Source organism: Diabrotica virgifera, chromosome 4 (assembly GCF_917563875.1).
Source record: "Diabrotica virgifera virgifera chromosome 4, PGI_DIABVI_V3a".
Lineage (NCBI taxonomy): Eukaryota > Metazoa > Arthropoda > Insecta > Coleoptera > Chrysomelidae > Diabrotica > Diabrotica virgifera.
The window spans coordinates 184605360-184632017 of NC_065446.1; positions in this window are offsets into that span (position 1 = coordinate 184605360).

Consider the following 26658-nt stretch of genomic DNA (forward strand, 5'->3'; position numbering starts at 1 on the left):
ACTCTTCATGCAAAAAGTTTTCAGTTAAGGACGCTACGAAAATCATTATTTTTTTAAATATTCTAAAATTTTAACTCTATGTGTAAATGAAATTGTCAAGTACTAGGGTTGATGTTGATAGATGTACTCTTCTTCTTCTTTAAGTACCATCTCCGCGGCGGAGGTCGGCAATAATCATAGCTATTCGTATTTTAGAGATGGCTGCTCTGAAAAGTTCATTTGATGTACATCCGTACCACTCTCTCAGGTTGCGCAGCCACGATATTCTGCGTCGCCCTATGCTTCTCTTTCCTTGAATCTTTCCCTGCATAATCAATTGGAGCAAGCTGTATCTCTCTCCACGTGAAATATGTCCGAGATATTCCAATTTTCTTGTTTTGATGGTATTTAGGATTTCCATTTCTTTATTCATCCTTCTCAGAACCTCTTTGTTTGTAACGTGTTCTGTCCACGATATTTTCAGAATTCTTCTGTACACCCACAGCTCGAATGATTCTAGTTTTTTCATTGATGCAGCATTCAAGGTCCAAGCTTCCATTCCATAAAACAGAGTCGAGAAAACGTAGCACCTAGCCAACCTAACTCTTAGCTCCAACTTCAAATCTCTTGTGCAGAGCACTTTCCTCATTTTGTTAAAATTTGCTCTAGCCTTTTCTATCCTGATTTTGATTTCCTGTAAGTAATCTCCTGCGGAGTTGATCATTGTTCCAAGGTATGCATATTGATCGACTCGTTCGATATTGGATCCGTTAATGACGAGATTTTCGTTATTTCTTTGAGTTTTCGATATTCTCATAAACTTTGTCTTCTTGACATTCATTGTTAGCCCATATTCTTCTCCAAACTCTGCTATTCTGGTCACCAGCCTCTGAAGATCCCCAATATTTTCAGCTAAGATGACAGTGTCATCCGCATATCTAATGTTTTTAATGGGAACTCCATTTACCTTTATTCCAGCTGTTTCACCATCCAGAGCTTTTTTCAAGATCTCTTCCGAGTAGGCATTAAAAAGAACCGGCGACAACACGCATCCCTGTCTCACTCCACGTCTGATTTCAATTTCCTCCGACAGCTGATCGTTAACACGTACTTTTGCTCGTTGCTTATATTATAAATTCGATATAATCCTGAGGTCATTGTAGTCCAGCTTCCTTGATTCCAGAACATGCATTAATTGTTCATGTCGTACTTTGTCAAATGCTTTATTATAGTCAATAAAACACGCATATATATCTTGATTGACGTCCAGGCACCTTTGTATAAGTATGTTAAGTGAAAAAAGAGCTTCACGAGTTCCCAGGCCTTTGTGAAACCCAAATTGCGTATCATTAATGTCTATGTCTAGTTTATGATATATTCGGTTATGGATGACTTTCAGTAGCAACTTTAGCACATGGGACATCAAACTAATGGTGCGGTAGTCGCCGCATTCTCGTGCGTTTTTCTTTTTAGGGAGGCAAATAAAGATCGACGTCAACCATTCTTTGGGTAATGTGCCTGAGCTATAAATTTTGAGAGTACCACTAAAATATCAATATGCTGCTCATCTATAATTTTTAAAAGGTCGATAGGAAGCATGTCAGGTCCTGGGCTTTTTCTGTTCTTCATTGTTTTTAACGCATGTACTCACGCACTTTAAAATGTTAATACTGATAAATAAACAAATTATGAATTTTTAAACTAGGAAAAGCTATCTCGGCGAAAAATGGATCTAGAAAATGTTTTGTAAGTGTGTCAAAAATTATCGGAAACATGAATATCGAAAAATAATTTCAAAATTTTTAATCTTGGCGATGTTATTAAAAAAACAAGTTTTAAACAAATTACACCAATTTTCAAACGCCATTTTGAAGGGGTGTTTAATTAAAATTTTGGGGGTGTCAATACATTTACCGAAAATACATATAAAAGAAAACAAAATGAGGCCTTAAAAACTTGTATACTATGTCGGCAATAACCGCGTTTTTGCAATTGAAAAAATGGTAATTTTTTATAAACAAATTAAATATTTCATAAACTACTCAATATTTATCAACCAATTTTTCTGTCAATTTATAGTAATATCATAGCGCAACTTTTTCTGTAAAACAAAATATTTTATAGTGCTTATTTATATTGCAAATAATATTTTTTTGGAAATCTTTTTTTTTTTTTTTTATTATAGGTTATTCACTACATGCAATCAATAAACAAAAAAAATTTAAGCATGTTAGTTGTTTGTTCAAAGGGGTGTAAGTATAAATTTGGATTTGTTATCCAATGATAACAAAAACTCCACTAGCCTCTGAAATTATTGAACTGTGCCCTGAAAGGGTAAGTAGTTCACTGCACTGCACTGCACGACACTTCACTTCACTGCTGCTTAGAACCTGTGGTAGCTCCAGTGGTTTGTGCCTCCTCAGTCTCCGAGTCTGCTCACTATTATCCAGCAGGTTTAGTGCAAGATTATTAGGGTGGTTTTCTAATTTTACCAAATAGCGGCTGCTGTATTCACTCACTGTCTCCTTTACTGTGGCTACTTGAAGATCGTCTCTGATTTCTCTGTTAGGTATAAACCAAGGTGCATTTGTTATGGTCCGTAGTACCTTCGACTGAAAGCGTTCCAATATCTCTATGTTTGAGTTTTTTGGAAATCTGTTTTCAATTTTGATTTAAAATTATTTAAATTAATTAAGGGTCAAATTTAATTTAGTAAGTCTCATATAAAAAACTGTTTCTTCATCTTTGCAGAAAAAAATTGTAAAATCCTTAATAAAAGCAAGAATTGCCGCAGCAGTTAAAAAAGTAAATTTTTTGCAAAAACTACCAATTTTTAATTATTTAAACAATGATCCCCTCATATGAATCATATACTTTCTTGAAAATATCTTTTGTTTTGACCTAAACTTTAATAAAAAATGTATTCCAACCTGTACGGAATTACATTTTGGTTTTTATTTTACTTATTGGGCTATAAATATAGATGGAAAGGAGGATATAAAATCTCACTTCAATGAGATTAGCGGCCAAGTAAAAAAGAATTGAAAAATAAATAGTTATTTTTCTAACTAGCGAGGAAAGTGATACGTTCCCGTATGCGATTGCCGTTGACCCGATCGACGCGAAGCGGAGTTCAGGCAATCGAGTGAGGGAAAGACAATTTCCGCATGAGTTACAACATTTTTTCTACGGCTGTACGTTTGGAAACAAGCCACAATAAATACAGTTACATCAATTTTTATTTACGAGTAAATATAACATAATACAAGACGTAATAAAAATTGTATGCATATTTAATAATTTGAAAGAACAATAATGTCTTTAGTTATTGCTTGTAGTCCAGAAAGCCACTGCGCATCCGCTAGGAAAAATATTCTGATTCGGATTGTTTGCACAACCTTACTCAAAAAGGACTCCTTTTAACAAATTTGCATGTTGCCAGGACCAAAAGGTGGTCAAAAATTTTTTAAACGTTTTTAAAGTTTTTTTTTAGGTTTTTTTTGAATCATTCCAAACAGAAAAGGTCTGTAGTGACATTTCTCTAAAAATGATAGTTTTTGACATATAAGCGATTAAAAATTGAAAAATTGCGAAATCGGCCAGTTTTAACCCTCAAAAACTATATGAAAAACTGAAAATTTGAATGTTACCAAGGTAGGTAGCTATTCTTTAAACATCGATTGATGAACTCCCGAAGAGTTTTTTGCCATACAATATTCAAAACTCCTTTGTTTTTTAATTGCTACTCAAGCGTGCGCGACACTATTTTCCACCGATATTATGGTGCAAATGAAAGGAATAAATTAGTTATTTCGTAAACCGGCAACTTTAGGGAAAAATTCCGAAATAGGTCGATTTTTATTTTTAAGTTACGATATTGTGGCATATATGGTATACTAGTGACGTCATCCATCTAGACGTGATGACGTAATCGATGATTTTTTTAAATGAGAATAGGGATCGTGTGCCAGTTCATTTGAAAGGTTTTTCAATTCTCTATTCAGTAATATAAACATTTATATTATTATTTATACAGGGTGTCCAAAAAATTTTTGTTAAATTAAATTTTTTGACACAAAAAGAAGTAGAAGGACACCCTGTATAAATAATTATGTAAATGTTTACATTACTAAATAGAGAATCGGGGAACCTTTCAAATGAGCTACAACACGACCCCTATTCTCATTTAAAAAAATCATCGATTACGTCATCACGCCCAGACGGATGACGTCACTAGTATACCATATATGCCACAATATCATAACTTAAAAATAAAAATCGACCTGATTCGGTGTTTTTCCTTAAAGTCGCCGGTTTACGAAATAACGAATTTATTCCTTTCATTTGCACCATACTGTCGGTGAAAAATAGTGTCGCGCACGCTTGATTAGCAATTAAAAAACAAAGGAGTTTTGAATATTGTATTGCAAAAAACTCTTCGGGATTTCATCAATCGATGTTTAAAGAATATTTACCTGCCTTGGCAATATTCAAATTTTCAGTTTTTCACATAGTTTTTGAGGGTTAAAAATGGCCGATTTCGCAATTTTTTATCGCTTATATGTCAAAAACTATCATTTTTAGAGAAAAGTCACTAAAGACCTTTTCTGTTTGGAATGATCCAAAAAACCTAAAAAAACTTTTTTCATGCAAAAAAAAATAATTTTAGGAAAAAAACAAAAAAAACATTTCAAAAATTTTTGACCACCTTTTGGTCCTGGCAATATGCAAATTTGTTAAAAGGAGTCCTTTTTGAGTAAGATTGTGCAAAAAACCCGAATCAGAATATTTTTCCTAGCGGATGCGCAGTAGCTTTCTGGAATATTGGTAATATTAAATATAAACGAACAATTCGTAATATTGTGCAAATTTATCACTGCTGCAAGGGCTATCCTTGAATTGGGCAATAAATTTGGCAATATCTTCTTTCGTAAATATTTTTTGCTTTAAAAACCAATATTTTGTTTTTTTCCAATAAGTTGTTAGTTGATAAAACTTACTTAGTTATGTCAATATTGTTTTATTATCACTAAGATTTTAATTAGAGAATAGTGTGACCAAATTGTGTTTGATTTTGCACCTTGCTCAGCTCTAAAAAGTAGGTATGCCAAAAATGCTTCCTCTTCATAGCTCCTTACTTTCATGCACTTGCACCAGCTCACAAAATGAACAAATTGTTATTGATGTCTGTCTTTTCCACAGCGGCTATCAAGATTGTTTCCGGGAGCTTTCGTCCGATGAATCCAAGTAATTTTTAAGCACTTGCAGCCAAAATATACAAATACATTTTCTAACAAGGTTGTCAAAACCAAATTTTCAATAAAATAAAATTGGTTTCCATGGCGAGGATTCAAAACTGTTGTTATTGTCATCTGATTTGACATTTGAATAAAATTACAAAATAATTAATTAAAAATTATCGATTTGTATCCCGACTAACACTTTGACAGTTTTAATTTCACCACCAGAAGGCAACTGAAATTATGTCAAACTGTCACGAGGGCAAAACAAATTGGTAATTTTTAAGAGTTTGAGTGTATTTCGATAAAAATATTTCATGAATAAAACTGCTTTTTAAACCATTTTAACTAATATTGTATTGATATCTTCGCCTGAATATTTGCTAAATTTGTTAATGGTGTTATATTTGAGAAGTTGTAAAACATTAATTGTTATTAATGTCACTAAATGTTCTTTTTACGTATCAGCGAAGGTCATCTGACGTAATACTTAACGACGGAAAATTATCGAAAAAATTTCCAATATTAATATCACGAGAGAGTAAGAATAAATTGATAATAGGTAATGCTACAATTTTTCGAAAACTTGTTGCCAGGCAATAGACACAAGAGCCCTACGGGCTCTCCATTGCCGCATGGTAACAAGTTTAAAAACCAAAATTGGAGCAATAATTTCTTATATTTATTCTTACTATCGTGGGATATTCGACAGGATATTTTTTAATATTTACATACAAAATTCAAGTCTTTATATAAAAACATTCAGTGATATTGATTCCAATTAATGTGACTCACATTTTTCACCTTGTCAAGGTGAACAGCACAATTAAGCAAATATTTAGACGAAGATGTTAATGAAATATTGGTAAAAATTATTTTTAAATACAGTTTTATTCGTGAAATAATCTTACCGAAGTAAACTTAAGCGCTTAAAATTTCCGATATGTGTTCTTGTAACAATTTGATATTAAATGCCGAATTAAAAGTTAATTATGGGTATTTTCTTAAATGTGACAGTTGTTAAAATTAGGAAACTGATTGCAACTAAACAGAAACAATCGACTTAAAATTATTCCCATTGTAATAATGTACAGTAGAATATTCCCGCTGTAATAATAATCTGATTGGACAGAATTGAACACGTGCCGAAAAATCTTACTATACGATTGGAAGTTAAAATCGTTAAAAAATAACCGCTGTAATATTTATTCTTGAAGGTTTCTATTCGCGGTGTGCAAGTACTTGGAAAGGGAAACGAGAAACGACCGTGCGCGAGTCGCGGAGAAATATTGCAACTATCTTAAATATCATATTGTCAATTGAAATTGTCAAATTGACGTATATTTCATACCTTCTGTCATTGACGCAGAAAAATTATATATTGCTCGACAATATTGATATGATATGCAATTATTATATAAAGGTAAATTTAATTAATTGTATTTTGCTTGAAGTACTGCATTTTAATAACTGATTTTATTTACTACATACAATTGTTTACGTTTGCTAAACATAACCTGCATCTTATTTTTTCTTCTTATTATTTTTTTGGACTATGGTCTTGACAATTATCCAGCAACCAGGACTAATATAATTGGTCAATATAATTAAAAGTGCGAATAAAAGTACAGAGCGTAGAAATAGAGGTCGCTTTGCCGAACTTGCACGGTCCCAATAGCTCAGAATCTCTATGAATGAAATAATCGCGTTAACCCTCGTAAAGCGGTGCTTAGGTTCTTACGTAAACAACGGTGCGGGGTGCATTTGCACCCCATCTGTATATCCTTTTTTTTTATATGTGAACGTCGCAGAAATTGATTTGAAAGATAATTAGGACTTGTTTATTATAGTATGAGACATAATTTTACAAAGTACCCATTTCTTAAAAAAAATTATTTTTGTTGCAAGATAAACACATGAAATTTTTCAGAGTGAGCAACACAAAGTTTTTACACATAATACAGTTATGTCGGGACTTTCGGCGTTTTTTCTCTGACATAAGTAACACCGACTTTATCCCGTAGCTCTGTTAGCTCCAAGTGGAACACCAGAAACGTCCAATTCTGGATATGAAATTTTCATCATTTGCACAATACAGCCATTTTTCCAAAAAATTACGTAAACGTAAAGCGTTTTAGATGCTGCAATGGGTGTAATGTGTTTATGGGCCATTCCACGAACATACGCCTGTTTTGGATTACTTCGACAACGAATATTTACTATGCAACACAAGAAGTGCGAAAGCAAATGGCGCTAATAATTATTCCAATAAACAACAATGTAATTTGCAATTTACTTTCGTTCTTCTTATTTTGCACAGTAAAATATTCGTTGTCGAATTAGTCCAAAACAGGCGTATGTTCGTGGAATAGGGTATAGAATTGAATTTAATGCAAATAAAAAATGGACAAAAATCAAAAAAAATTATTAAAAAAGATAGGTAAGAAAAACGAGGTCTGGGGTGCAGCTGCACCCCGCACCGTCTTACGAGGGTTAATTTCATTAAAACCTAAACACATTAAGATAAATTTGAAATAAATTAATAAATACTATCTAAATATATTAGTTTATTGCATGTATTATAATACATTGTAAAACCACATTACAAGGTATCTTACACTAGTGCGGGAAAGTGCAACTTTCGGAAAAGCACATACGTGCGGGAAAGTCGCTGTTTTAGCACGGCCGTAGACAAACTGTTCTAATCTTTTACAGACACACTTTTCATATTTTTACAAGTGTAACTAGAGTTTATCAGTTCTAATCATTGTCCAAGTAAATAATTCTTGTTAATAAACAATGTGTCGTGATAGTCGTGACGTCAAGTCAATGTTGGCTGCTCTGGAAAGGGTTTCAAACAAAGCAAAAATATGTCAAAAATTCACACGTGGTGTTTGTTTTCGTTTTTACAATTGGAATATATTGCTTGTAAGATGCTTAATTTTTTACAAAATGGTAATGTGTTGGGTACCCGTGATTGTAGTTAATGCTCATAGTATATTAATATACTATGATACTATTTTCCAAATAGGACTGGTTAAGAACCTAAAGAAACGCAGTAAGTACTATGTAGTGTGTAAATCCTTGATTTTGTGTAAGGACATTTATAAAATTAAAAGCAGTATGACTGATACGACTAACAAGCATTGTGTCTTTAGAAAAAAGGTGCAGATGATTGAACAAAAAATAAAATTAAAAATGATTACACAAATCACGTGTATAATCAATTGACAGATGTCAAACTTTTGCTTTGTTTGAAAACATTTTTGACGTTTTGACGTCACACTATCACGGTCCATTCTTTCCTTAAATATATAAAGTTATCAGATGTTAAATATATTATGCAAAATACATTTTTATTTATTAATAAAAACTGTTTTTTAATAGCAAAGTTGACATTAACAAGTAAAGGACTTACAGTACAGATATAATACAGTTACAATAATTACTATAGTAATATTTTGTACATAATTTTACAGATTTACATGTTATGATATGATTTGTTCAATCAGTAAAGAAGATAACATTGCAATTACTTTTAACAAAATAAGTTTGCAGTAAAATGTAATTTGCACAATCCTCTGTCCCCCAGTGTGGAATGGTAATTTGATGGTCCTTTTTTAAGAAAGGGAACACGTATGTTAGGCTAGGTAGTGATTGTGAATTTTCTCATATTGGATGAGTGAAAATACTTGAACGTCTGAAATCACGCGAATAGATTATTTAGGTCCGGTTTCACCAACAATAAATAAATCATATATATATATATATATATATATATATAAAGGGTTGTCTACAGCTAATGCCGTTTCCCTTCCGTCAGCCAGGACTTCCATTTTTTTCGATCTTCCCAGTCTCCGTCTTCCAATCCTTTCTTAGTCATGGCTTCGTCGACTTCATTTTTCCAAGATCTTCTCGGTCGTCCTTTTCTTCTCGTTCCTCTTGGGCTCGATTCTGCAACCTTGTTTATCAAAATGTTTTCTGCTCTGCGTACGTGGCCGTACCATTTCAGTCTTCTCTCGTCTATATATTGCAGGGCATCTTTTTCCATTTGCATTCTTCTCCTTATCTCCTCATTTGTTATTCTGTGTACTTATCGATGACATTATCCTTAATGACGACCATATATTTTGCTTTTTTGATATTAGGGTGGAGACCATAATTACTGCATTGTGCTACGACAGAATCCAATAGATATTGTAACTCGGTAGCATTACTGGCAATCAGTACAGTGTCGTCTGCATATCGGAGATTATTTATCAGTTTCCCGTTTATCACAACTCCACCTTGTGTAGTACTGAGTGCCTCTTCAAACATATTTTCTGAATAAATGTTAAAAATTAATGGTGAAATAATACATCCCTGTCTTACTCCACGTTTAATTTGAATCTCTTCTGTGTGATCACCGTCTACTCTAACTGTGGCTTTTTGATTCCAGTACAAGTTAGCAATGATTTTTAGATCTTTATCGTCAATATTAGTTGACCTTAGAACATCTAACCCCTTAGTATGTGATACTTTGTCAAATGCTTTTTCGAAATCAAGAAAACATAGGTACACATCAGCATTTACATCTCTACTCCTTTGTACTAATACCTGCAACCCAAACAGAGCCCAAATAAATTTGTAGAATTCCCGAAAAGTAATTATCATGAGTAGAAGTATTTGTTTGGAAGGATGCATGGGTTTCTCGAATGAAAATTTGGAATGGGGATGAGAGAAGGTTGAATGTTCAGATCGTTTGGAAAAGGAGATTATTATGTGACCGGCATCCGAGAAGAGCAGTCAAAGTTTTCGTGAATAGTTCAGAAGCAAGTACCAGTGATTGTTAGATAGTGAAGAGTGTAGCTAAAAAGTGGAACGAGAGACAGATCAAATTGAGAAGAAATACCTCTTTGGTTCTGTAAAATCCAAGGGAGAGAATATTATTGTGAGAAAGAGAGGAGAGAATTTTGGAGTTTTTTTTAACAAGTACTGGTCAAAAGAGGCCTGGCTCGTGTTATGGAGAATTAGTTGCTGTTATGCTGTTGGATTGACGCTGAGAACGGAGAGGGCTTTGATGGGTAGCCTAACATAATCAACAAGGAAGAGCTGTTTGGGTCAAGAGGAGACATCATTGTGTGTGAATCAAAAGGTCAGTCAATAACTTATGTGATAGATTTTCTGTATGTTCAGGAGTTAATTTTTTGATTAAAAGCATATGAACTAATATTCCAATATTTCAAAAATTTAATAGGAAGTACAAGTAGTTTTGCAAATATCTAAATTTGTTTGTTTAGTTTGTTTTATCAATGTTATCAAGAACAAACCAATAAATATTTGTTGAATTAAAATTAATTTATGTGGTAAACGTTTCATTGTGACAGTTATGCCCACCGGATTTGATTGATGGATTTTCAGAGTATTGCTTTTGATAGGTAATAAAAGATATTTGTATTTGCTTATTTATGATATTTCTATTTATTTCCTTTTTCCAATTTTATCCCGATAAGGATCAACTAAGAGATTCTGAAACCACGAGAAAGGATAAGTATAAACTAAGATAATTTTAGTTATTTTTTGTATGATAAAAAGGCACCCTGAGATTTTTCTTAATTTTATGTACGATTTGCGACAATTGAATAATTAATTAAATAAATACTAATTAATATAAAAGTAAGAGAAAGCAGATCATAACAATATGTAGCAATTAATGTCACTCAAAAATTACACTTGACGTGTTTTGAGATTTTGTGAAAGTTATCTCTATCTGAAATAGTGAAATTATTTCAAACTTTTGCAATAAACTATGCATAAATCTTTTTGTTCATAAAATATATAAACGTTCAATTAATTACGCTAACTGTTTAAACTACCTTTAACGGTTTAATTAAATTAAACTAACATTAACTATTTAATTAAATATTTTAAACAATCCATCATGCCATTTATCAAATTGATGTTGACATTTCGACATCTTTACATTTTCATAATATATTTTATTTCATGAATTCAGGTATAATTGGCTGCTCTTGCAGCTCTGGTGAAATTCACTATTTGTGGACATTTTCGAGTGAAGTGTTTTGATGAATTAAATTTTTAAGTAAATTAAAGTTTTAATACGTTAAACAATGGTGTGTTCAAATAGTCACCCACGTGTTTATAACGTAATTAATCTACCACATGTTTTCTTTTATTAACCCTCGTAAGGCGGTGCGGGGTGCAATTGCACCCCAGACCTCGTTTTTCTCACCTATCTTTTTTAATATTTTTTTTTTATTTTTGTCCATTTTTTTATTCGCATTAAATTCAATTCTAAGCACATTCCACCCGTTACAGCATTTAAAACTCTTTTCGTTTACGTGTTTTTTTTTAATGAGTGTATGGTGCAAATGGTGAAAATTTCATATCTTGAATTGGGCGTTTCTGATGTTACACCTGGAGCTAACAGACCTACGGGACAAAATCGGTGTTACTTATATCAGAGAAAAAATTTGAACAAAAGTTTCTGTAGAAGGATATCTTTTGTTCTAGTAAAAAATCTTCTAGACCATATTATTACAAATCCAATTATTTCATCTGAAATTTTACGCCTTTTTGAAATTTGCACAAATCAGGACTACTTTGAATTTAATAACCAATTACACACAAACAATAGTGCAGATCCTAATTGCTTCGTCAACATCTTTCTCTATGACGTGGATGAGGAGCTTGAGCATCGTACTGTCCACTACATTTATGTAAGTGTGCTTTGACGAACGGATCTTCTATATTCTTCACCACCTCAATGGTCCATTTTTGGTATCTTCATTAGCGCAGTTTACCCACTACGATTACTCTTTGCTAATCGATAATTTATGGAATTGTAGAAATTTATGCTGACTTCTTTCATTTGGTGTTGTTGGTGTGCCTGTAGTAATATCAGACTTAGATGTCATATTCTGCATTGCTATGTGTGTTTGATACTTTTGTATGAAACGGAGGCCTGGGCACTAAACATAATACTGATGAACAATTTAGAAGTCTTTGAACTCCGGCTTTATAAAAGAATGTTGAAAATACCTTTGACAACCTACACCACCAACGAAAACGTTCTAAGGGGAATAGGTACAGACATGGAGCTGCTAAAAATCATCATAGTCAGAAAAGTTAGCTACCTGGGACACATAATGAGAAACGAAAAGAACCGCCTTGCGCAACTGATAATCTAGGGTCAGATTGAAGAAAAACGGTGTCCCGGTAGGTGGCAGATTTTATGGCTTAGAAATATCTGAGACTGGATCGGCCTTGATTCAACATGTTTGTTTAGAGCCGCATTGGACAGAGACAAGTTTGACAGTCGAGTTGTGCCTCCTTAAGCCTAATCAGCTGAAGTATTAGGATGGTGTCTATATGTCACAGCAATTATAATTAAAATTGTGACATTGCAAGGTGATCTAGTACGCTCATTAGTGTTTCTTGGGTTTAAATTGAATATATATCCCTTCCCCCGTTTTTTTTTGGGACGGGATATGTTACTATTCTCTCTAGGCTTGTCGGTATGGGAAACAAAATTTTGCAGCTGTAATTAACCAAAGTATAGAGTGATTAAAATTAAACATGCAAGAAGAGAGTAACTTAATGTAAAGTTTGAATTATTTATTACATGTCGAATTTGTTTAACATCTGCAACGAACTTGCAACAGTTTAGTAAAACTCACGCAGTACATTATATTCTTTACCTTTTGTATCTCTAGACCCACTTATAGCGGAGAATATACACATCTTAACGTTTAAGTTAGAAAGTGCTTTGTAAGTTTCCTAGTTACAAACTTTATGTATCTTTAGCAAATATGAATATTTCATGTGCTAATGCTAGGTAAATATTAAATTTGATATAAACACAAAATTATGAACTTTTGTATAACATGATATTTCATCTACGTATATGTTAAAAAAAGATAAAGAATTATTTCTTTATAAAAAAATGGACAATATATCGCACCTTCGCTCAAAGAGTGTCATAAGTCAAGAAAGCAAAGTTTCGACAAAAAGACGTTTAGTTGGTCCTGCAACATTTTCGGGTTTAATTCAAAAATTATTAAAATTAGAATAATAACTGTTTTAGTCAGTTACAATGGCTTTTGAAGCTCTATAAAATAGCATATCATCATTATCATCGGTGACCGCTGACAGCCCATGGAGGGCCATGGTCGCCCGTTGGGGTTTCTAGGCTCTAAAGTTTTACATGGTGTGGACGCCAGCCACACCAATAACTCCTCAAAAGTTCTAAACGATATTTATCTAAAATATTACTTTCTTGTTTCTTTGTTTTTGAAGAGGTCTTTTCGGCGTTATGTGTGTTTTGCTTGTTTGACTATAGCTGTCCATGTTTTTCTTTCCTTTGCTTGTTTTTTCCATTCTCGTATTCCTAGGTCTTTCAGATCCTGGTTAATTCCATCAATCCATCTCTTTCTAGGCCTACCTCTAGGTCTCTTCAAATTTAATTCTTTTCTAAGTACTTTTTTTGTATTTCTCTTATCATCCATCCTTTCTACGTGTCCTAACCAACTCAGTCGTTTACTTCGTATTTCTTTTATTATAGTCGGTCTGATAAACACTCTATTTATTTCGTGGTTCATTCTTATACGCCATTCTCCATTCTCCTGTATAGGTCCATATATTTTCCTTAAGATTTTTCTTTCCCATCTAAGAAGTTGATCTTCTTGTTCACTAGTCAAGGTCCATGTTTCTGATGCATACATTACTACAGGTCTCACTACTGTTGTGTATATTTTTACTTTTGAATTAATAGATACTGATTTTGACTTTCTGATATTTTGTAGGCTGTAGAAGCATTTGTTTCCAAACGAAATTCTTGCTGTTACCTCATCATTGTTTATATTTCCTTCTGATATTGTTGATCCTAAATATTTGAAACGATCCACTCTTTCAAATATTTGCCCGCTCAGAGATATGTTGCCTTTCGTTTGTACCTTTTCCCGAGTTGTTATCATGTACTTTGTCTTTGAGACATTAACTTCTAGACCCATAGTCTGTGCGGCTTCTTTAAAGTATGTATAAGTTTTTTCTAGGTCGTTTAATGTCCAGCTGATTATGTCTATATCATCTGCGTAGGCAACGACCTGATTGAGCTTTGTAAATATTGTACCATCCCTATCTACAGGAGTTTTCCTGATTACTTGTTCCAACGCAAGGTTAAAAAGTGTTGTTGACAGTGCATCCTCTTGTGTTAGATCTTCATTAATGTTAAATTCATCGGACAGTTGATTTTGGATCCTTACTTTTGCTTTGGTGTTGGTTAGGCATAGTTTTAATAATCTGTTTAGTTTTTTTGGTACATTTAAATCTTGCAGTAAATCTAAATTTAAATTTAAATCTAAATTTAAATCTTGATTCCATAAGCAGAATAATAACAGATAGACAGTAAAGACGGCGATAGACAGTTCCCAAATATGAGAGACGTCAATTTGCTTGAGGCACATTGAACAACAGACAAAATCATGTCTATCAACCAGGTGACTTCAATCACGTGTTCAACGCCGTCGCGTAGCTCTGCATCGTCATCAAAGCGCTGCGTTGTAATCCAGGTCTTCATTGATTAAAATAGGAGATAGTCGCTGGCTGCAAGATCCGGACTATACGGCGGATGAGGAAAAACCTCCTACTTGAATAGAAGAGACAAGTTCATCAGTTACAAGGCTGGGCTGTCCACTTCGTTCTTCATCGTTCACATTAGTTCGGCCTTTTTAAAATTAAATGTACAATTGACGCACTGCACCACATTCAGTGTTCACATTGTTCCCATAAACAGCACAAATTTCGCGATAAATTTTAATTTGTTTTGTTGTTTTTAACCAACAAGAACCGTATTATCGCACCTCACAAGTGGCGTGGTTTTCGATCGCGGAACACATTTTAAACAGCCGTTTTAAAATATCGATAAGAGACAACCCCTTCTCGCTAGCACGGCTGGACAGCTTTCCAGTAAAGGAACACCACGATGCTAAGTTGGCCGAGCTAGCCCCGACCCTAACGGATGCAGATGAAAACGTAACGAAATTTCAAGAGATTATTATTTATTATATATATATTATTAATTATAATTTATATCCCTCGTATACCTATTATTATTTTTGTCAATATATTACGTACTGTTTTTTCAATCGATACGTATTGCCTTTCTTTAGGTGACGTTTTTTGTACGTGTTTTTTTAAGAATTCTGTCATTGTTTTCGGATTTTTATTTTCACAACCTGTCTTGGCCGCAAATACCTTGGCTATTTATTTTTTCGAAAAATGAAAGTAAATATTTTCTGTTTTTCAGGCCCATTTCGGGTAAACCAATAATGATTAAATCAACCGTTCGAGAGATAATAATTAATTACGTGAAATCGGTGGAAACTCAATAGTGCTTATATGTATAACAAGCAATGACTAATTGTAAATCAAGATAGTTCAGAGAAATAAGGAAAAAAAATAGCCTGTTGGTGACACAACCCCCTCCAGGCCGAAACAAAATTTTTTGAGTAATATGGACATCTATAATAATAACCTATATATTTCCTGCAGCCGATTTTGATGATATACATATTTACAAACAAATGAAGATCAAAAAACGGTAAATTTTCGCTTTTTTCGTCTATTACTAAGAAAATAGGCATTTTAAACAAATTTGAGAGTAAGAAACTCATAAACGGTATAAAAAACTTCAATATGGCGTTTGCTTAATATGTCTATCCTTATTGGTTGCTTAGAAAATTGCAAAATAAATCATAAATTTTGAGTTTTTATAAATATTTATAACTTATGTAAAAATTAACTTAGAAGCTTCTTATTACAATGAATGCTGAGACTTTGGTGCTTAATTCATACCCTGAATTTAGAAGAAATTGGTCAAATAGTTTATAAGTTATTTAATTTGTTTTTCCCAAATTCATTTTTTTTGCAACACTGTAAGTCAGAAAATGATGAAGCTACAGTAATACTTTGGATAGTTTATGGAAGAAGGAAATTTACAGTATTAATTTAATTAAAAAAAAAATTACAAAAAATAATTATAAATATTGCAAAATTATTTTGAAAACCATGTGAATTAAATAAATGGGGGGGCTAACTTTGTCCCTAATTGTCCTAGGACAGTTGTTTTTCTTTCTAAATGTGTATAAAAATTCAGTCTTTCTAAATATGAAAAAATAATTTTTCTACAGGTAACGGTTAAAAAGTTATTCTAATTGTTTATAAGTAAGCAAAAAATCGACATGTTTTTTCAAAATAATTTTACACTGTTTAAAATTATTTTTTGTCATTTATTTTTAATAATGGTAATAGTATAAATATTCTTCTTTCATAAACTGTCCGAAGTATGATTGTAGCCTCATAATTTTCTGACTTGTAGTGTTGCAAAAAAAATGAATTTGGATAAACAAATTAAATAACTGTTAAACTTGTTGTTCTGAAGCTATTTCCTTGTGGCATTTTTATGATTAATTATTTATATGGGAAATAAGCCACAATTTAATTTAAGTTAATTTCATGTAATCGAATGAACTATCTTTCAGTAAGTCGTCCCAGGAACGCAACTCATAAATATTGGCAATATCATTTTAAAGTCTTCTACTTTAAAATGTATAATATATGTCTGAATTGCCAATATAAATGAGTGAGATTAAATAAATTATTAGAAGAATTTTTTTGCTTAGCAACAACACTTTAGTTTATTTTAGTAATATTTTGTATTTTGACAACGGCACCCGATCTGGGCGTCGAAACGTTAATAAAATTAATTGTGGCTTATTTCCCATATAAATAATTAACTTTTAAACTATTTGACCAATTGCTTTCAAATTTAAAATATAATTTAAGTACAAGAAGTATCAGCATTCCGTGTAATAAGAAGGTTCTAAGTTAATTTCTACATAAGTTATGAATATTTTTAAAAACTCAAAATTTATGATTTATTTTGCAATTTTCTAAGCAACCAATAAGGATTGACATATTCAGCGAACGCCATATTGAAGTTTTTTATACGATTTATGAGTTTCTTACCCTCAAATTTGTTTAAAGTGCTTAACTTTTTGGTAATAGACGAAAAAAGCGAAAATTTAGAGTTTTTTGATATTCATTTGTTTATAACTATGTATATCATCAAAATCGGCTGCAGGAAACATATAGGTTAATAATATAGATGTCCATACTACTCAAAAAATTTGGTTTCGGTCTGGAGGGGGATGTGTCACGAGAAAAATCTTATTTCTCTGGACTAAGAGGTTCTGAAATTGTTTTCTTGTGGCATTTAAGTTAAAAATTTATTTGGATGAAATTTTACCAGAAAATTGATGACAATAGGAATTACATTTTACAGTTTGCTTCTTGACGTTTCGATTTCCAATTAATTCCCAGTAAATGACCGTTTTGGAATGTAATTTTCAGGGTCAACTCCGAATTGCATGAAAATTTGAATTTAGGTTCTACTTACCCTCCACTTCGAAGTTGAACATTTGCCGTTGGTTGCTTTACTTGGGGGGTGACAATCACCTCTTCATTAGAGTGAAAAAATGCACGTTTAAAATAAGACCGGAAATTGATAAATTTACTAATTATAAGCAACTTTCATTCTAGAGTTTTTTAGGTAAGTCAATATTTTTCTTATTTTTCTTACTTACAAAACACGTTTTTTAGTCTGTTTTTCGCAAATAACTCAAAAATTAAGAATTTTACCAAAAAAATTTTCATAAAAAAATGTAGCCGATAAAAAAATGAAAATGGTCAATATTTTTCGAGCTATTTGTGATTAAAAATGTTTATTTTTCGACAAAACAAAACACGTTTTTTGTCTGTTTTCCGTAAATAACTCAAAAAGTAAGAATTTTACCGAAAAAAAATTCATAACAAAAATGTAGCCGATAAAAAAAAATGAAAATGGTGCACTAGTAATGTCTACAAACCCAGTAAGAGCAAAGTTGTAACTCATGAAAAATACATTCTTATTCGTCAAACTATAAATCGAATATTTGAAAACGTGAAATAATCAAAAAATTAAGCTAATTTCGGAAAAAACTTCTGATGAAAGTTTTTTATAGTGTTTAAAAAAAGCTTTATTGTTATTTTTATAAAGGTTTCTAGCACCAAAACTAAACGAGTTACACTCAAAATAAAGTTGGCCCCTTTTTTGTTAAAAAATTGTAAAAATCTCCCCCTATTCTATGTAGCACCCAAAATAAAATGAATCGTTACAGCTTTACTTTTTACTTTATATGTATGTCTATTGTTTATAATACGATCTGTAGTTTCATCGGTTGGAAGTGCTTATTTTCGAAACAATTTGGTTTTAGAGTAAAATCAATTGATTTTAAAATTTGTGGAAAAATTCCCTTTTTTCAAAATAATTTAAAAAGTGTTACTGATACGAAAAATTTCAAAGAGTAAGAAACTGTAGGTTTTTTATTTATAAATATGATAGTTTGATTTTTTTTTCTGTAAGATAAAAATTGGCTAAGATATGGCTGTTCAAAGTTTACATACACTCGCGGTTAGTGATTCTTTCAAGATCTTTTAACTATAACTCTTTCAAAAGTAAGCACTTAAACCGGTGAAACTTATATAAAAAAGAAGATTATATAAAAAATACATAAGTAAATTGTTTGCAGAGCGGTAATGATTAATTTCATTCGGAGTGCTGAACAGGAGATATATACGATTTAAAAAAAAAACGCTTGACGGAAGGGCCGCCCGAGAACTTTATCGTACCGATCTATTATCGTTATCGTACTAGATACTGGCATTCTATAAAAATAGCAAAGTTACTCGTTATTTTGATATTTTAGAAACACGTTGTATACTTCAAAATATTTTATGGTTCTACGCATCATTAATTCCTGCATTTGAGAAAATGTTCGATGCCATATTTCGGGGAAACACTGTTGATGTATAGATTATTGCATAAATCAATAGAATATTATAGTCATACTTTCATTTCAAATTAGTTCATTTTTCTGAGAAATTAATAGTTTACAATATTTGCATTTCATTCTATTTCTATTACGCCAGTCAATGCGCGAGATTAAGAACAAGATATTACCTCCGAATTTTATCCTACTGCATGGATTTTAATGAAATTTTGGGAGTAGCCCAATCTTATGATTCAAAGTCTATCCTATATACTATGGCTCTTTTATCATGGGTGATGTTTCCACCACTTCTCGGGGGTGGAACAATTTTATTTTCGAATTACATGGAGAAAAAGGAAAATTTTTAGGAAAATTTAAAAATGCATTCAATAATTTGATCAGGCTTTTTACAAAAACCATTCATTTTAAACCCGTTCAACTTCCTGAAAATAGAAATAACACTATATTAAAAGGTATTGCAGAAGAAAAACAATGCATTTAAATTTTGGTGGATGAGGGGTAAATGTATGTACTTTTCATTTTTCCTTAAAGTACATTAGTCATATAATTTGTGCACCATATCTCGCTTACTTTGAATGTAACCGGCATTTAATGGTGCTCGTTTTAACCCGCCGTTACACGCGTCTTCTATTGTGACGTGGTTGCACGCGTATGAGCGTCGCCCTCACTTACATAAATTCGAATTATTTCGAGGAAGAATGAATGTCAACATGTATAAATATAAAATGGGTTGTACTCACATATTATAGAAAGTCTCGTAAACCAATTTTTTTATTAATTTAACAAAACAAAAGTAAAAATAATATAGTAGATCAAAAGCAAGTTTTCTTAATTTTCAATTTCAGCAAGCCACTGAAGAAATTAACGTTCTTTACGCGAATTCATTTTACTAAAAATACAAATTAAAATTAACAACTGTTCTGAAGCTATTTCTTTGCGGACTGGGACGTTTCGCCGTCGTCGTTTCGCCGTCGCAATTTCGCCGTCGCCGTTTCGCCGTCGAGCCACTTCGCCGTCGGCCGTTTCGCCGTCGGCCGTTTCGCCGTCGCCATCCCGGCATTGGTTAAGTTTACAAGAACGTGATAACATACTAACTTTTTTTTATACTAAATGTTAGTGTAAATAAAATGCTGACGTTGGTAGTTAAACCAAGTTATATTTTCGTATTCAACTATACATTGTTTTCGTCTGAAAAATAAATATTTACAGTATTAAAAATATGACTATTATTAGATTCCCGGAAATAAACAATATTGAGAAAGGGGATTTCAATTTCAATTGTTTTTACTGTATCAAAAATAAAAAACTTCATTATGCAAAAGTGTTCGAAATATAATCGTTGGAAAACCATTCAAAACTTATATACAAGTAATGACGACGGCGAAATGGCTCGACGGCGAAACGGCGACGGCGAAACGGCGACGGCGAAATGGCTCAACGGCGAAACGGCGACGGTGAAATGTCCTAGACCCATTTCTTTGTGGCATTTATGTAATTAACTATTAATATTTAGTATTTCGATAACAACGTCCGAGGTGGAATTCGAAACGTCAATAAAATTAATTTTTCAAGTTAAATTGTGGCTTATTTCCCAATTCGAATAGGTAAATTTAAAAATGGGTTCTTAACCAGTGGCGCACCTAGAATTTTCCTCTGGGGGTGGGGGGGTTTGCTTGGACACCGAAAGTTTTTTGTATTATTTGTAAAAGACAAGTTACATTTTCCTACTTTCTTTTATATATATTTCTATATGCTCTGGTTGGGATTTGAACCACCAAACCCCCCCCCTCGGTGTGCCACTGTTCCTAACCTAATCCAAACAATCATATTTTAATTAAACCTACCTAAATATTAAATAAAAACCTAAAAGTGTCTTTGATATAACAGAAACGTGATTTCACCGTGATTGCACGCGCAGTGAGGAATTCCCTCACTTGAAGAAGGATGTCTCTTCTTTCAACTATCACACAGCACACTGACCGCCTGAAATATTCTATAACTTTTTCATACCCTCTCATGAACCATGCTAAAGGCATTCCTGGGTGCTTAAGGTTATCGTATTAGTTTACACAATTTCATTGGTTATAAACAAATATGGTGACGGATTCCCTCATAGCGCGTGTAATGGCGGGTTAAAGGCTTTTTCAGACACTACAAAAGGCGTTGGTAGTATTATACACCTAAAACCTACCGTTCCTCTGTCATTTCAAGTTGAATACACCAATTTGAGCCTGGACCGAAAAACAAACTCTTTCACCTACCATATCTCTTTTTGTATTATAAATAGAACATTTACGAAGGAACGAATCTTTTTGTTATTTATAATCTAAAAAAGTCTTATATAGTGTTTTTAGTTCGATTCATAGTTTTTAAGGTATTCACAAAAAACCGTCTAAAAGGTGGCATTTTTCAATGAAAATGGTCAATTTTCAACTACGCATAACTCAAAAAGTATTGAGTTCTCAAAAAAAGTATAGACCAGTTTTTGATTAGAAATAGGTTCTCTAGCCACTTCCGTGCTTATTTTGACCAACAAATTTTCCTCCCCAATATAAAAGCGCCATAGTATATAGGGTAGATTTTGTTTCTTGAGCAATTCCATACTTACTGTAAAAATATCAAGTACATCAATGTAGTAGGATGGAATTCGGAGCCAAATACCCTCACTGACTGCCCTATAATAATGCTCTGCTATGATCGCCTGATAGAGGACACACACAAGATTATAACAAAATTTCTATTTACTCTAACTTTTCGAATTTTTGAGCTATATCAACGATTTTATGTCATTGGAAAGGTAATTTTGCATTCTTTCAAAAAACGTAAAATTATGCAGGGTGCATCTGAAAAAATTAAGATTTTTTTCATTTACGGTTCAACCGGAAGCAATATTTTGGGTAAAATTTATTGCGATAATAGATAATAAGTGCCATATATGTCTGCAAAATTTCAAATTTTAGTTTCTATTACAAAGGAAGCTACGGGCACTGGAATATTCTTTTATTGAAAACTTATAACTCTCCTCCTATGGGGAGGTAAGGAATCTGACTAATGTCATTCAATTTAACGATAGGATATAAAAAATATATCAAAAAATAAACAAATTCCTTGGAGCCATTTTTGAGAAAATCCAGTTCAAAATTATGTCAAATTTTGACCCCTTAAATATAGGCAACCCATAACTTTTTCTAAAAAACCATAATATTCTTCTTATAGCCCCATCTTTAGGCTATATAACGACATTTTCAAATTAAACTTATCTTAAAAAAGTTTTTAGATAGGTAGAGAAATGTCTCGGGTGGGCGGTCGACCATGTTGGCCGCCATTTTGAATTTGGAAATGTCAAATTCCGTATTTCTATTTACCTATCGATGAGCTAACTTTGAGTTCAATTTCATTCGTTTCGGTCAAAATTTGCAAAAATTTGCCCTAAATAACCCCCCTATTTCGGCCTCCCTTTAAGAAGTTTTTTTAAAAGCTTAGTTTTTCGAGAAAATTCTATTTAACTTACTTATACCGAATTTCATCGAAATCGGTCCGGTAGTTTTTGCTGGGCGGTGGCGACATACGTACGTACATACGTACAGTAGCAAATATGAAAGAATACCCATGAACGAACATATAAAACACGCTGTATTTTCCTGTAACCGTGTCAAACAAAAAATTGGACAGCGCAAGTACATGTAATAATTATTGTTACATGTACTTGCACTGGACAATTTTCTTTGTGACACGGTGACAGGAAAATACAGCGTGTTTTATATGTTCGTTCATGGGTATTCTTTCATTTTTCCGACTCTACGTACAGCTGGTTCCTAAAAAAACTGATACGACTCTTTAGTAAGATTTGATCATTTTGAGCAGTGTATGATTGGTCTGACATTATATTATATTTATTATGACAGACAAATAATAAAATAAACAAACAAACAGCCATTTTTTGAGGTTGAAGTTATCTGACAAATTTTAAGATTTGGCAGTGACAGTGACAATATGTAAATAATAAGTAGTTATCCTTCAAAATATAATAAATTAAATATAATTAAACTCATATCCATTACATCACACCTCATCAAAAGCTTTTTTTAAGAACATAGTCAGCGACTTTGAGATGGCTTAGAGCCAGACTACATCAAGATCGCCTATAAATCTTGCTTCTAATTGCCTTGCAGCGAGACCAAAAACAAAAAGAAGAAGAAGAAGAAAGTACACTGCTCAATTTTCTACAAAATATGCTTTTGTGCCTGGTTGCACTAACAGATCTTAAGCTGCAGCTTAGTTAAGCTCTACTTATAAATAGGGCCTCCTTGCGTATCACTTACGTTGCACCATAATTTTAGATTCTTACCTTATTATCAATTATATCTATTATTATATTATGGTATTCTTATTGTAATATATTATAATTATATTATATTAATTATTATGATATTCTCGACTTAAGCTTAAGATCTGTTGGTGCAACCGGGCATAAGGGTCGTATCAGTTTTTTTGGAACCAGCTGTACATACTTCCTACATGTTTTTCTTTATTTGCTTTTTAAACTCAGGGGGGATCAAAACGTCGAAAAAAAGTGAAATATGAAAAAAAATTTTCTGCACTATCCTATAACTTTATCTATTATACTATACTACGTATGTAGTACGATAAAATAAAAAAGGCGACCAACTTTATTTTGAGCGTAACTCGCTTAATTTAACTGCTATAAGCATTTGTAAAAAATAAAGATTAAATTTTTTTAAAACACGTATTATTTCTGAGTTACAACTTTGCTTTTGCTGGGTCTATAGACTTCAAGAATATACTTTTTTCGTTTTTTTTTTGCTAAAAATATTTTTTTTTAATAAAATACTTATTTTTTGAGATATTTGCGAAAAACTGCCTGAAAACGTGTTTTTTTGTCGAAAAATAAACATTTTCAATTGCAAATAACTCTAAAAGTATTAACTTACACTAAAATCTCCATAAAATGAAAGTTCTATAGAGATTTTTGTGTAACAAGTGACTGTTGCCCACCGAGTAAAAGCAACCAACGGCATAAGTTCAGCTTTTAAGTGGAGGTTCATCATCATAATCATACATCTCCAAGTGGAGCAAAGGGCACCTTGCGGTGTTTCAAGTAGCATGAGGAATGATGGTGAGGTTGCTAGTCCCACGCATCATCTGTTGAGTTCCGTCCAATTTTGTTTGCTAGTTTTCTCCATTCTTTTCTGTTTTTTGCTATTTTTTTTGCATCGTTCCATGTTAAATTAGGAGTTAAATTAAGTTAAATTAAGTCCATCCATCCATCCAATGGCACTACAGCCCAAATCGAGCCTTGGCCTCCTTCAACAAGCTTCTCCAATCATTTCGATTTACCGCTGTTCTTTTCCATGAACGCGTTCCGGAAGTTCCTGGCATCCTCATCGACTTCGTCTTCCCATCTCTTTTTAGGTCTTCCAACAAGTCTTCTTCCCTGCATTCTTGCATTCAGCAATTTTCTGGGGATTCTATTCTCATGCATGCGGACCACGTGCCCTGCCCACCGTAATCTCTGCAGTTTAGTGTATTGTGCTAGAGTTAGTTCGCTATATTGCTCGTATATTTCTCTATTATACCTAATTCGCCAGTTGTTATTTTCACTTATTGGGCCCAGTATCCTACGTAATACTTTTCTTTCACACACACACACGCGCTCAACCCAACCTCTAGGAACATGTGTGTACCACTGCTAGTCAGCGGGACCCACATGTCCGAAGATCAAACCGGTCTCGCTCCCGAAGAATATCATTCCGGAGCGGTACCTATCTGACCCCCAGGTTCTTTCCTCCACCCCTCCCCAACGTGTGACGTACGAAGGGGAGGCTTTGAACTTTTACGTCGGGTGATTTGGGTAATGTAACACCCTCCGTCTTGTCATGGTTGTGGTTAGGCCACCTATCTGTAGGGGTAGCTTTTTAGCTTTTCTCCCTAATTACTTTAGTGAGTTTATTTATGTTTTTCATGATTTTGGACTGAAGTCCCTAAATGTGTGTTCTGAACGGAGAGACACCAAACTGGATTGGTGTCCCTCCGCTCGGACTTTGGTGTGTGTCGGTCAATCAGCTGCCGATTTGACAATACTTGCGTATTGTTCTCCTCGTCAGCCGAGCAGCCGCAAGGTCTGGCCATCAAGCTCGTGCTTGCCGGACACGGTCTCGATGCTCAGGTACGCGCTATGGTCTCTCATTGACCTGCCTGAAGGGCCTTCAGCCTAAGTGGCTGTGTATAAAGGACCTGAGGGGTCTTTATTGCATTTCATACTTTCACCTTGATTTTACCAGTACTAAATTTATTGAGCTGATGGTTTCATGTATCTTGTTTTTGGTGATCAACTTCGCTACTCCGTAGAGCAACGCAGTTTCTCGGTTTTTTTTTATTTATTTATTTTTTTTTTCACAACTATTTTGCATGTTCCTACGACTGTGCGACTGTCTTTAATTTCTTGAGGTCATTATTCTGGGTACTACTTTTCTTTCAAACACATCTAATGCATTGGCAGATTTCTGTGTCACCACCCATGTTTCGCAGCCAAAACTTACTATGGGCCTAATTATTGTTTTATATACCCGGAGTTTTGTTTTCCGGTGTACGTCTCGCGCAGCACAAGCCTTCTATTTATTTCCGGTTCTTCTTCATTGCTTGCAACCAGATCCATTCCTAGGTAGGTGAATCTATTCACAGGTTCTATATCGTCAATAAAGTGTTGTTGCGCCGGTCTATTTGATCTGGTTTGTATGAGTAGTTTTGTTTTATTTGTATTTATTGCTAGCCCTACTGCTTTTGCACTCTGTTTCAACTCAACGTAGGTTTCTTCCGCTGCATTCATTGTTCTGCTCATTATGTTTATATCATCTGCGTATGCTGTTAATTGGGTAGATTTGTTTGTAAGTATGTTATTTCCGCTCACCGTCAACCGTCTAATTACATATTCAATAAAAAGATTAAAAAACGTTGGAGCCAGTCCGTCGCCTTGTTTCAGTCCTTGCGTTATCGTAAACGCATCAGTGATCTGTCCTTGAATACATACCTGTGCTTCTGTTTCTATCATTGTCATTTGCACTAGTCGTATTAATTTTGATGGTATGCCAAATTCTTCCAATATATTATTTAGAATTTTTCTATCTATTGAATCATAGGCTTGTTTAAAATCTACAAAGAGATTGTAAACGTCCATGTCATATTCCATGCTTTGGCTAGTATTTGTTTAACTGTAAATAGTTGGTCAAGGGTAGATCTATTTTGCCTAAACCTTGCTTGATATTCTCCGATGATTTTTTCCGTGAGAGGTTGAAGTCTTCGATTAAGGATGTTTGTGAATATTTTGTATCGCGAACAAAGTAAAGAGATGCCTCTATAATTCTGACACAACAGTTTGTCTCCTTTTTTATGAATAGGGCAGATTATACTTTTCTTCCATTGTTGGGGGATTTCTTCTTCTATCCATATGTCTCGTATTAGCTGGTACATCTGTTGTGTCAAATTCCTTCCTCCTTGCTTGAGTAGTTCTGCCGGTATTTTATCTATTCCCG